The 12,481-nt window shown below is 41.5% G+C and overlaps 1 long non-coding RNA gene across 1 annotated transcript; it reads left to right on the top strand.

The window, feature by feature from the left end:
* Positions 1–6,218: 6,218 nt before the first annotated feature.
* Positions 6,219–7,210, top strand: LOC120935380. Its single transcript, XR_005748446.1, has 3 exons — positions 6,219–6,669; positions 6,759–6,882; positions 7,023–7,210. It is a non-coding gene; the product is annotated as an uncharacterized LOC120935380 (long non-coding RNA).
* Positions 7,211–12,481: the final 5,271 nt, after the last annotated feature.

Raw genomic sequence — 12,481 nt, 5'->3', positions numbered from 1 at the left:
CCAAAAATTAAATAAGAATAAAAATAAGAATTGCCGCAGTCGCATCCAGGAATGTTGACAGTGAGTCATAGACTCAATACATGTGCCCTAGATACCTCCATAGAGCACCAGGTAATCAAGCAAACAACATAAAGAAATCCAAACATTTAAAAAATACTCATACGCTAATTATATAAAAATATATATAATTGCACCTTACTTCCTAAGAATTAGGTAATTTCATTACAACTGTATTGGAGAATAGCACATTGCATGTATTTTGTCATTGTTAATAAAGCAGTAATCAATGTTTAAGGAGAAATAACTGATAAACATATAATCTTCCTGTTTCAAGTTCTATCCATACATTATTTGTACTGTGTTTATATAGAGCATCACCATACACATAATATATAGTCTAATATATGAACCATCCCTAGTTGGAAAAGATGGGGATGGTTAAGATACTGCGAATGGAACAACAATAGCGTGTTGACAGGCAAAAAAATGAACCACATAAAAAAAAAAAAAAAAAAAAAAAAAAAATATTATAAGTAAAAAATAATAATAAATGACGGAGACATGTTTGAGGGTAATTAAACATATAAGAATGACTTAAAGCTCATTGATTCGTTCAACCCTGGCCACACATTTGCCTTGAGGCGATAAATCCATTGAGTTTCCCGCTGTAGAACTTTCTGATCAAAATTACCCCCTCTGGGGTCCTCGGCTATGCAATCCAATACCGAAAATTGTATTCGGGGGGTTACATAGCCGTGTGTAAAGGCCACATGATAACCCATGGTCTTATTTAACAGACCGTTGGTAATATAATACATATGATCTTTAACTCGCTTCCATAGTGGTCGGATAGTTTTACCCACATAGAAGCATCCGCAGGTACAGAAGATTATATATATAACCCCTTGTGTTTGACACGTGACATGTTTGTGTAGTTTGTGTGTTTCCCCGTTGGGAAGATCAACGGTTTGGCCCTCTTTGATTAGGTGACAAAATTTACAGTGCCCACATTTATAGAGACCTGGTATTTCTGACAAACCTACTAGGGGCTTACAGTAGGTGCTTTTCACCAAGCGATCTCTTACCGAAGTGGATCGTCTGAATGTTATATTCGGGTTTTTAGCCACATACTTAGAAAGAGTGGCATCTGCGGTGATGAGGTGCCAATGTCTTTGGATGAGTTGGCGAATTTGAACATGTTGGTCTGAAAAGGTCGTGATAAACCGCATCACGGTGTTTTCAGACTTGTTTTTGGTGGAATTACTCTTAAGCAGAGTACTGGCTCTGTTTCTTTCTGCTGCTCGATTGAATGCCCGCTTTAAGCAGGATCTACTGTACCCTCTCGTACTGAGTCTGGTGTAGAGCTTGTCCGCTTCACTTTTAAATTTTGCATTATCGGAGCAATTTCGACGTAGTCGAAGGTACTGACTGTACGGTATGCTCTTCAATAATGGTGCCGGGTGGGCACTCGCTGCATGTAGCAGGGTGTTGCCCGCGGTGGGTTTGCGATATAAGGATGTCTGTATGCCATTGACCTCATCGACATAGATCAATATGTCAAGGAAGGCAATGGCAGTGTCACTATGATTCATAGTGAACTTTAGATTAAATTCATTGCAGTTTATGAAACTCATAAAGGCAAGCAGGTCCTTTACTGTACCCGTCCAGAACATCAGCACATCATCGATGTATCGAAACCAGCTTAATATAAATGATAAAAAGTAGGTATTAGAGTCAGCAGAAAAAAGTTTACGTTCCCACCCCCCCAGGTACAGGTTCGCGTAGCTCGGGGCACAAGAGGTGCCCATAGCGACTCCCTGTACCTGGAGGAGGTGGGACCCATCAAAAGAAAATACATTTTTCGTGAGGATGTGAGAGAGAGATTTCAACACAAAAACATTCAACTTGTCCATTTTAGGTCCCTTTTCGGCAAGAAAATTAGAGACAACTTGGATGCCTTTGTCATGTGGGATTGATGAGTACAATGCCTCCACATCTATTGAGACCAAGAGGCACCCATCGGGCACTGTGAGTCCATCAATTGTTCTCAATAGGTCGGGCGTGTCTTGAATGTAGGAGGGTAAAGAAGTCACGTGTGGCCTAAGGTATTGGTCAATGAATACACTTACTCTTTCAGTTTTAGAGCCGACTCCTGATATAATTGGACGGCCTGGTGGATGTTGTAAGTTTTTGTGCGTTTTGGGTAGCGCATAGAAAGTGGGAGTTCTGGGGTATGGGACCTGAATACCATCAAAGATGGCTTTGGTGATTGATCCATCAAAAAGTGCCAGCTGTAATAGATCATCAAATTGCTGATTAAATTTTGTAATAATCTCTTTGCTAATTGGTAGGTACCATGTGCGGTTTTTCAAAATATCCCAGCACATGTTCCTATATTGCAAGTCATCCATCACCACGATGTTGCCGCCCTTGTCAGATGGTTTTATAATTATTTCTGAATTTTTGCTTAGTGCATCCAGGGCTTGGGTGTGTATGGATGAAAATTTAGAGTTGGTATGTTTGACAAGAGGGAGAGATTCTACCTCCTTTATTGTTTGAATAAGGAAGGCCCAAACATTTGAGTTCGTTTGGAGTGGTGGAAAGTTTAGAGACTTCTTTTTTACTGCTTTTTCAAGTGTCTCTAAATCTTGTCTATATACAGAGAGTTGTACCCTCTCTCCTTTTGACTCGTACGATTCAGGCGTACTGTCTTGTGTTGGACGACTATCATTTTCATCTAATAATGAAATTAGTATTTTTAAAGCACGAAAGTCAGCAACTGTGAAACTTTTCCAAATTTCTTGGTCAACAATTTCAGCTTGTTTCTCTTTCCTTTCCTTGTCATACATGAATTTCAATGTTAGTTTTCAAGCAAATAAGTACAAATCTTTGATAAGACTGAACTTATTTGTTACTTGATTAGGACAAAAATTGAGACCTAGACTGAGAAGTTCTTCCTCAGGCCGGTTGAGGGCATATTTGGACAGGTTGATAATTTCCAGTTTAGGTGTATCATTGACCATAGTGGGGGGTCTCGATAAAATCAAGTGGGGGGATTTATATACGTTGGGATTTGATGTATTGCCACCGTCATTTTGAATAGTCTTTGTTACTGGTGGAAAGTAATGGTCGATCTGTCATTTTTTGAGTGTGTCTTTGGGTATTGCGCCAAGTAAATTGGTGTTATGTGGTCTGGCTATGCTTTTTGCTGATTCCAGAATATTTTGACGTAGGGTCGGGTCTATTCTAGGGGTACAGGAGGAAGGACAGGTAGACAGCTCAGATGAGGCACCCAGTGTAGAAGGAGGAAACATAGATGTTGACTGAGATAGCGGGAGTGGCTGATCTATTATGGGATCTGTCAAAGGGGTGCTTGAAGTATGTACTTCATCATTATCTGTTAATCTTTTTTTAGTTTGTGCACCGTTAGAGTACCCACCACCTTGTTGAGTCCTTTTCCGGGTATTCCGTCCATGTCGTTGTCCTTTCTCAGTTGTCCTAGTTTGCTGGGAAACATAAGAATTGGTAGAGGATTCAGAGTCAGTTTTATCTTTATTATTTGTCCCTCTTTTTCCCTCCCTGAATTGTCCAGGATTCCTACGTCCTGTTTTGGGGCCATTCGTAGTTGGCCAAGAGTAGGCATAGAGACCGGCAAATGCCATTTTGTCTCGTGCCAATTTCTATTCTTTTTTGACTAAGAGATCCCTAGTAAAGCCCTGGATATTTTCTTTTAAGCGTGCATCATAAGCTGCAAAACCTTCCTTATTGAGAGTAATCACATTTTCATCATAAATTCTTTTGATTTCACAATCAACAACTTTCAACTCCTTCATATAGTATTCTACCATGAGTTCCATCATTTTTCTAGAGCAGCCTAAGAGGTTTTGTTCCCACCTAGTTTTAAAATCTGCATCAATAGACCAAATATTGGGAAATACTTGTACTCGTAGGCCTTTCGGATTCATATTTTCTGTGATGTATTGTTCAAAATATCTTATGTGCCAGAAGAGACTGGACTTTCTCTCGAATGTTTGTAGCAGCTTGTGATACACTATCTCAAAATCAACCTCAGATTTAGTATTGACACATCCCACATGACAAAGGCATCCAAGTTGTCTCTAATTTTCTTGCCGAAAAGGGACCTAAAATGGACAAGTTGAATGTTTTTGTGTTGAAATCTCTCTCTCACATCCTCACGAAAAATGTATTTTCTTTTGATGGGTCCCACCTCCTCCAGGTACAGGGAGTCGCTATGGGCACCTCTTGTGCCCCGAGCTACGCGAACCTGTACCTGGGGGGGTGGGAACGTAAACTTTTTTCTGCTGACTCTAATACCTACTTTTTATCATTTATATTAAGCTGGTTTCGATACATCGATGATGTGCTGATGTTCTGGACGGGTACAGTAAAGGACCTGCTTGCCTTTATGAGTTTCATAAACTGCAATGAATTTAATCTAAAGTTCACTATGAATCATAGTGACACTGCCATTGCCTTCCTTGACATATTGATCTATATCGATGAGGTCAATGGCATACAGACATCCTTATATCGCAAACCCACCGCGGGCAACACCCTGCTACATGCAGCGAGTGCCCACCCGGCACCATTATTGAAGAGCATACCGTACAGTCAGTACCTTCGACTACGTCGAAATTGCTCCGATAATGCAAAATTTAAAAGTGAAGCGGACAAGCTCTACACCAGACTCAGTACGAGAGGGTACAGTAGATCCTGCTTAAAGCGGGCATTCAATCGAGCAGCAGAAAGAAACAGAGCCAGTACTCTGCTTAAGAGTAATTCCACCAAAAACAAGTCTGAAAACACCGTGATGCGGTTTATCACGACCTTTTCAGACCAACATGTTCAAATTCGCCAACTCATCCAAAGACATTGGCACCTCATCACCGCAGATGCCACTCTTTCTAAGTATGTGGCTAAAAACCCGAATATAACATTCAGACGATCCACTTCGGTAAGAGATCGCTTGGTGAAAAGCACCTACTGTAAGCCCCTAGTAGGTTTGTCAGAAATACCAGGTCTCTATAAATGTGGGCACTGTAAATTTTGTCACCTAATCAAAGAGGGCCAAACCGTTGATCTTCCCAACGGGGAAACACACAAACTACACAAACATGTCACGTGTCAAACACAAGGGGTTATATATATAATCTTCTGTACCTGCGGATGCTTCTATGTGGGTAAAACTATCCGACCACTATGGAAGCGAGTTAAAGATCATATGTATTATATTACCAACGGTCTGTTAAATAAGACCATGGGTTATCATGTGGCCTTTACACACGGCTATGTAACCCCCCGAATACAATTTTCGGTATTGGATTGCATAGCCGAGGACCCCAGAGGGGGTAATTTTGATCAGAAAGTTCTACAGCGGGAAACTCAATGGATTTATCGCCTCAAGGCAAATGTGTGGCCAGGGTTGAACGAATCAATGAGCTTCAAGTCATTCTTATATGTTTAATTACCCTCAAACATGTCTCCGTCATTTATTATTATTTTTTACTTATAATATTTTTTTTTTTTTTTTTATGTGGTTCATTTTTTTGCCTGTCAACACGCTATTGTTGTTCCATTCGCAGTATCTTAACCATCCCCATCTTTTCCAACTAGGGATGGTTCATATATTAGACTATATATTATGTGTATGGTGATGCTCTATATAAACACAGTACAAATAATGTATGGATAGAACTTGAAACAGGAAGATTATATGTTTATCAGTTATTTCTCCTTAAACATTAATTACTGCTTTATTAACAATGACAAAATACATGCAATGTGCTATTCTCCAATACAGTTGTAATGAAATTACCTAATTCTTAGGAAGTAAGGTGCAATTATATATATTTTTATATAATTAGCGTATGAGTATTTTTTAAATGTTTGGATTTCTTTATGTTGTTTGCTTGATTACCTGGTGCTCTATGGAGGTATCTAGGGCACATGTATTGAGTCTATGACTCACTGTCAACATTCCTGGATGCGACTGCGGCAATTCTTATTTTTATTCTTATTTAATTTTTGGCCCTATATTTAGTAGGGCAAAAATCGATCAATCATTGGCTGTACCTATTTTCTATTTTGAGGATAAAGTCACTGTCCTCTATGCAAACACACACTCTTCCATTCTCTTCTAAATCTCCTTTTTTCAATTTGCATGGTATGTCCTTACTATAAACATTTAAAAGAGTTTTATATTTGCCCTTTAATATAGGCTGTGCTATCTCTATTCTATCCACATGATGGCAAGCTAGAGACAACCTTACTACCCCTAATATCTATACATACGGTTTTCTTCTTCCTTTATATTTATCTATATGATCTCCTTTTCCAAATAAATCCCTTGTTTTTTATTATCCATGGTTCCCCTTTTTACTAAATGCCCTAATTTCCTTATGTGCGCCCTTTCTGAACCTCACGCTTGGCCGTTGTTTGCGGTTGTGCTGTAATATTGGTTCCGCTGTTACATCGAGAATTGCGACCTGTTTATGCGCCGCTGTAATGAATGGGCGCGCGTCAATGACGTCACACGTTTGACGCTGACGCAAGGAAAGGCCCTATTTAAGGGAGGAACACACGCACCTGCCTTGTGTTGCCTCGTGTACACCCTGGGACACAGAGACCCTTACCTTTCGCCGCTCCACGGTAAGTACGGATGCTCTTATGCCTCGTGACACCCCTCACTTTTCCCAGAGAGTGTTACTTATTACACTCTCACTCATGTTTACTTATAGGCCTCCTGTTTTAAATACAGCGCATGTTCACCAGCGGTACTTTTGACCTGAACATTTGGCTTCATAGGCTATACATGCCGCCCACGATCTGTTGTCCCAGCAAACCTAAGATCATTTTAATTAGGTATATTAAGGCTTTATTTCTGTGTGTTTCTTTCTGTCTCTAAACATGGTTATTTGGTTAGACTTGGGCCCAATATGAGGATTTGCCTCATTATCAATTATGCATTGTCTCTTTTTTTCTCTTTCTCTCTGCAACCACAGTCTTTTTTGAGCTGTGCAGTGTGTCAGGGATTATCTAGCCCTGCAACCCATGGATCTTTCGTTTTGACCTCTATTGGCTTACCAAAGGTGATTCCCTGTTATCAAATACACGCTATATTTACATTATTACGGACATTTCTACTCTTGTCCTTTCCTTCTCAGGTCTATTGCGCATTTTCTCTTCTATAGGCTATACCTCAATTTTCAATTTTTATTATCTATGTTTCTCTTTTTTCTCTTCTTCTATCAGTGTGCCTGCATTGTGGATAATGACTCCTATTTACCAAATATATGCCTTTTATTGATCTTTTCTATGTGCTACATTAGATTCCAGTTGCTGCGCATGCAAATTCCTGCCAAAACTCTATCCTGACGAATGGTGTCAATCACTGTGCATCATATATACTTTATGGATGTTTCCACTGAGGACCATATGTCATGTAATTATACATTCTGAAATTCATTATTTTAAATTCTTTCCATGTTATAGATATATTTGTTATTAATTCTTTAAACTGTATCATTACAGACACAAATCTGTCTTTATGCTAAATATGCATTCCTCGTCTTCGTCCTGAAGAAGCCCCACGGCGAAACGTGCGTTGGCGACTTCTGAGGAATATACAGTGGCTACTAATAATAACATTTTTTTGTATTATTTCTGTATATTTTTTTGTATTTATATGCTATCAAATTAAACATTTTTTAACCTACTTCCTTGGCCTTAAAGTCTGACCATCAGTGTCTACTCGCTAGATTTAGATATTGTTTCCCTTCTTTTTTCTACATTTTGCCACATAATGGGTTTCTCTCAAGGCCTCTAGGCATATAAAACCCACACTATTGATAATAAAAGGGACTTTTAAGGTATAAAATAAATCTATATGATTGGAATTTTTTTGTAAAAAACACAATCATTTTTTTATTAGTACAAAAGAATTTGTTTAAAAAGGTAAGCAACACATAAAAAGTGCTATATATAAAACATACTTCATGAACCCAACATAGGGCTTGTTACAACATCTTCTATAGTAACAAAGACATTGTTATGCTTGAGAATTAAATATACATTTATAAATGCACATCATATTTTTTAGGCTCAAGGTCCATTGACACATTTTGAGAACAATTAAGAGTATTCATTTTTCCAATAAACAAAATATGATTTTTATACATATATACAAATAGAAATTTAAAAAGTGAAAATTATACATCAAATATCAACATGTTAAAGGTCTTGTACATCATGTCACAAGTTGAAGTTTTCAATCAAAAGCTGCAAGCCCAGTGGCTGCATCCCTAAAGGGTAAAAAAAGTGGAAGGGGAACCCCAAGATCTACCAGAGGTTAATGAGATCCAAAATGTCCAGGATGATTGACATAAGAAATTCATATGCCTTATCCATCAAACATTTTCAACAATACTGTATAGGTTACCTAGCATAGCCTTTCTTGTAGCCAATAGAAAATCTGGTACCAAAAACGTATCAACCATGGATTTATATCAGACTTACATTATACATAACAGTTAGAAAAAAAAAATTATGACGGCTACTGTTGATTAAGCTTCCAAAACTATATATATCATTTGTAAGTGTTCACGTACCCACAAAAGAAATGCAGAATAGCCAAGTCCCATTTCACAAAAGTAGACCACTGCAGTACTAACAATTAAGTGATATCTATTCCTTACAGCACAGAAGTATATGTGTGATTAGTGATTACTTTGTCATTAGACCTCACATTTATCTCATTAAAGATGGACCAATGTAACTATGTATAATATACCTATACCCAGAGTTTTTCTTTAACTATGTCAGTGCCTTGAATAAGGGGTATACAATAGTATAAAGCCTCAACGTCAATAGCCACCGGCCATACTCACTTTGGTATAAATATACTGTCCACATTTTGCAAGAAATGTATAGTATCATTTACAAAGGATGGTAAACTTGTCACATGGGGTTTGAGATAGACATCAACCAGCCTGCTTGCTTGTTCGGTTAAACTACACTTACCTAAGGAAACTGGTCTTCCCAGGGGATTTTATAATTCTTTGTGCACTTTCGGTAAGGCATAAAAGGTTAGGACTCGGTTAGAATTTGGTAAATAAATATTCCCATATCTACTTGGAAATAGTACCCTGTTTAAAGGCAATATTGCTAAAGGAATTGCTAAGAAACATGTCCGCTGGAAGCCTGTCCATCGGACATGTTCGGTCGTCTGTACAGACTCACCGTACATGTCCGCTCGGCCGCCATCCCTCGCATGCATCGAAGTGATTCGACGCATGCGTGGAAGCATTGACCTTCCAGGGCCGCGCACGTCTCCGCGTATCGTGTACGCGCGGATTTCTGTCTGATGGTGTGTACAATCATCAGACAGAAATCTCCGGGCGGACATGTCCGCTGAAAACGGTCCGTGTGTACGAGGCCTAAGTGTTACCGTATTTATCGCGGTATAACGCGCTCTGGCGTATACCGCGCACCCCCAAAGTGGCCCCCAATCCTGTGGGAAAAAAAGATTTTTTGTTGTTTTGTACTTACAGTTTTGATGTCTTGCGCGGCGTCCATCTGCGGCCTCGTCGGGTCCGGCGTCCTTCTGCGGCCTCGTCGGGTGTCCTCTTCGGCGGGTCCGGCGTCCGTCTTCGGCGGGTCGGGCGTCCATCTTCGGCGGGTCGGGCGTCCATCTTCGGCGGGTCCGGTGTCCATCTTCGGCGGGTCCGGTGTCCATCTTCGGCGGGTCCGGTGTCCATCTTTGGCGGGTCCGGCGTCCTTCGGCGGCGTCCTCCCGCTCGTTTCCCGCCACGACTTTGAATACTGCGCCCGCATATAGCGAGCGCAGTACACTCGTGAATCTTCGGGCAGGCTCGGGCGCCTCTCGCACTGACGTCCTGTACGCTCAGGACGTCAGGACGTCAGTACGAGAGGCGCCGAGACTGGCCGAAGATTCACGAGTGTACTGCGCTCGCTATATGCGGGCGCAGTATTCAAACTCATGGCGGGAAAGCGGGTATCGGCGTATATCGCGCACCCACGATTTTGCCCTGATTTTCAGGGCAAAATAGTGTGCGGTATACGCCGATAAATACGGTATCTCACTGACCATGATAAAGCTGTATCTTACTGCCAGATTTTAAGTACATCCCACCACAGACATCTGAATCTACACTGGTGGATTATATAATTGCAAGATCCTTACCGAACAGTACAGTGCGGGAAACGCTGTTACTATTTATTTACTTTGTTGCCCTTTGCTCTTGTGAGTGCAGGAACCTTCTGGTACATGGTTTTATTTACTACATTATTGACTGATATTTCAGGGTTATCATAATTCGGTGATTCAGAAACACATAAACACCAAGCGCTAAAGCCAAGATACCATATGGACACATGGGTAAGATCACTATAGGGCTGCCCCAGGCTGCTGTGGAAGATACACTTAAGGCTCGTACACACGATAGGTTAAACCGATGAAAATGGTCTGATGGACCGTTTTCATCGGTCCAAACCGATCGTGTGTGGGCGCCATAGGTTATTTAACCTTCGGTTAAAAAAAGCAAACTCACTTTAAAATTTAACCGATGGATTGCTAACCGATAGGTCAAAACCGATCGTTAGTATGCAAAACCATCGGTTAAAAACCTGCGCATGCTCAGAATCAAGTCGATGCATGATTGAAAGCATTGAACTTCATTTTTTTCAGCACGTCATTGTGTTTTACGTCACCGATGGTGTGTACGCGTGACGGATCATCAGTCAGCTTCATCGGTTAACCTAAGACAACTGTCCTTCAGACCGTTTTTTATCGGATGGACTGAACGTGTGTACGAGGATTTAGAGTAGTGGTAAAACGAACAGTCAAAGGTAAACATGACCCTCTGTGAAAATCACCATGCGTGAAATGCGTAATCGCGGCAACCCCTATGCTTGCGGTCCACGCCGGCTCTCTGTGGCTCCTTTCTGCTTCTTTAAGGATGGCTGGTTTGTGGCACCCGGGCCATGCCTAGTTGGCACACATGACTGTATCATGGTCTGAAGGCTGTCTTCTCGCCATCCCTACACCAGCCTTTTTCATCGGGGAGCAAGTGCTTCCATCACAGCTTGAAGCACTTAGGGCCAGATCCACAAACAGCGGCGCTAATTAAGTTACTCAAAACTTATGTCATTTAAGTTACGGTGCCCTAATTTTGTGTCGTAAGTGCCGTATCCACAGCGCATTTGCGTCCAAAATTGCGCAAGTGTAACTTAAATTCCGAGACGTAAGGCGGGGTTTTTGCAAGTGGGAAGGAAGTGGGCGTGCTTCATTGTAATGAGCCGTGACCCCATGCAAATGAAGGTCTGGCCGTACTGTGCATGCGCGCACGAATCTGCTCCTCACTGGGCATGTGCAGAACTTTGCTCGGCGCAATCAGTGAGATAGGAAAAAGGCCAAGCGTACTTAGTTTGAGGATCGCCCTGTGTATAAATAGCCCCAGACAAACACACTTCCCTTGCAAAAGTATATCCCTGTGTTACCCTTCCTAGAGCAAGTTGCTTCTGCTCTGTCGTTTGTTGGTGTGTGTTGGTGAGTTGTGTGTGAGATAACATTTTTGGAGGAGTAGTAGAGTGTAGTTGTAGTTGTTTTTTCCTAAGTGTATTTTCTGTTTATTTTTTTCTGAGTGTATTTTTTTTTTCTGAGTGTATTTTCTGTTTGTTTTTTGCGTGTTTGTTTTTGAATTTGTAGTAGCTGTCTGCTTGTGTTTTTTGATTTTTGTTTGTTTGTTGTGTGTGTATTTTTGTTGGTGCTGAGTGGTGGCTGTGATGGCACCCAAGCGCAGAAAGTAAAATTTTTCTGTGGTTGAGAAGCAAATACTTGCTCGGGGCATCGTCCAATATGGACGATATTTACATGGCCCTGAGAGCCGGAACACCTCCCCGGCCCAAAGGAAGGCGATCATCCAAGAAATAACGGATCAGATCAATGCGGCGGGGGGGGGGGAGACGAGGACCACCAGTGGCATACAAAAGAAGATAAATGATCTTAAGAGCCTGGTCCGTGACAAGATGGCCAAGATCAATGCCCATGCCACGGGCACTGGAGGAGGCGGACCCTGCCCCATCAGGCTGAGTGAGGAGGAATGGGCAGTGGGCCGGTGTTTCCACCCACAGCAGGTGGTGGGCCTGCGTGGCTTTCAATCAGATGTTCCTGTGAGGACAGGTAAGTTTTGGGTTTTTCTATCTGGTGATTAGCATGTGTGGGTGTGGGGAAGGGAAGATGTGCCAAGTGTGTGGATCCTCAAACCTATGATTGTTTTGTGTCCTCCACAGATGGCCAGGAGGTTGCTGGCCCATCAGGCCAGGAGATTGCAGGTCCATCAGGCCAGGAGATTGCAGGCCCATCAGGCCAGGAGATTGCAGGCCCATCAGGCCAGGCTGCTGCACCATCCCCTGGACAAGAGGCTGCTGAGGAGTCCCAAGA

Source organism: Rana temporaria, chromosome 4, assembly GCF_905171775.1.
Source record: "Rana temporaria chromosome 4, aRanTem1.1, whole genome shotgun sequence".
Lineage (NCBI taxonomy): Eukaryota > Metazoa > Chordata > Amphibia > Anura > Ranidae > Rana > Rana temporaria.
The sequence above is the reverse complement of the archived record's forward strand: the minus strand, read 5'-3'. Positions and strand labels throughout refer to the sequence as shown.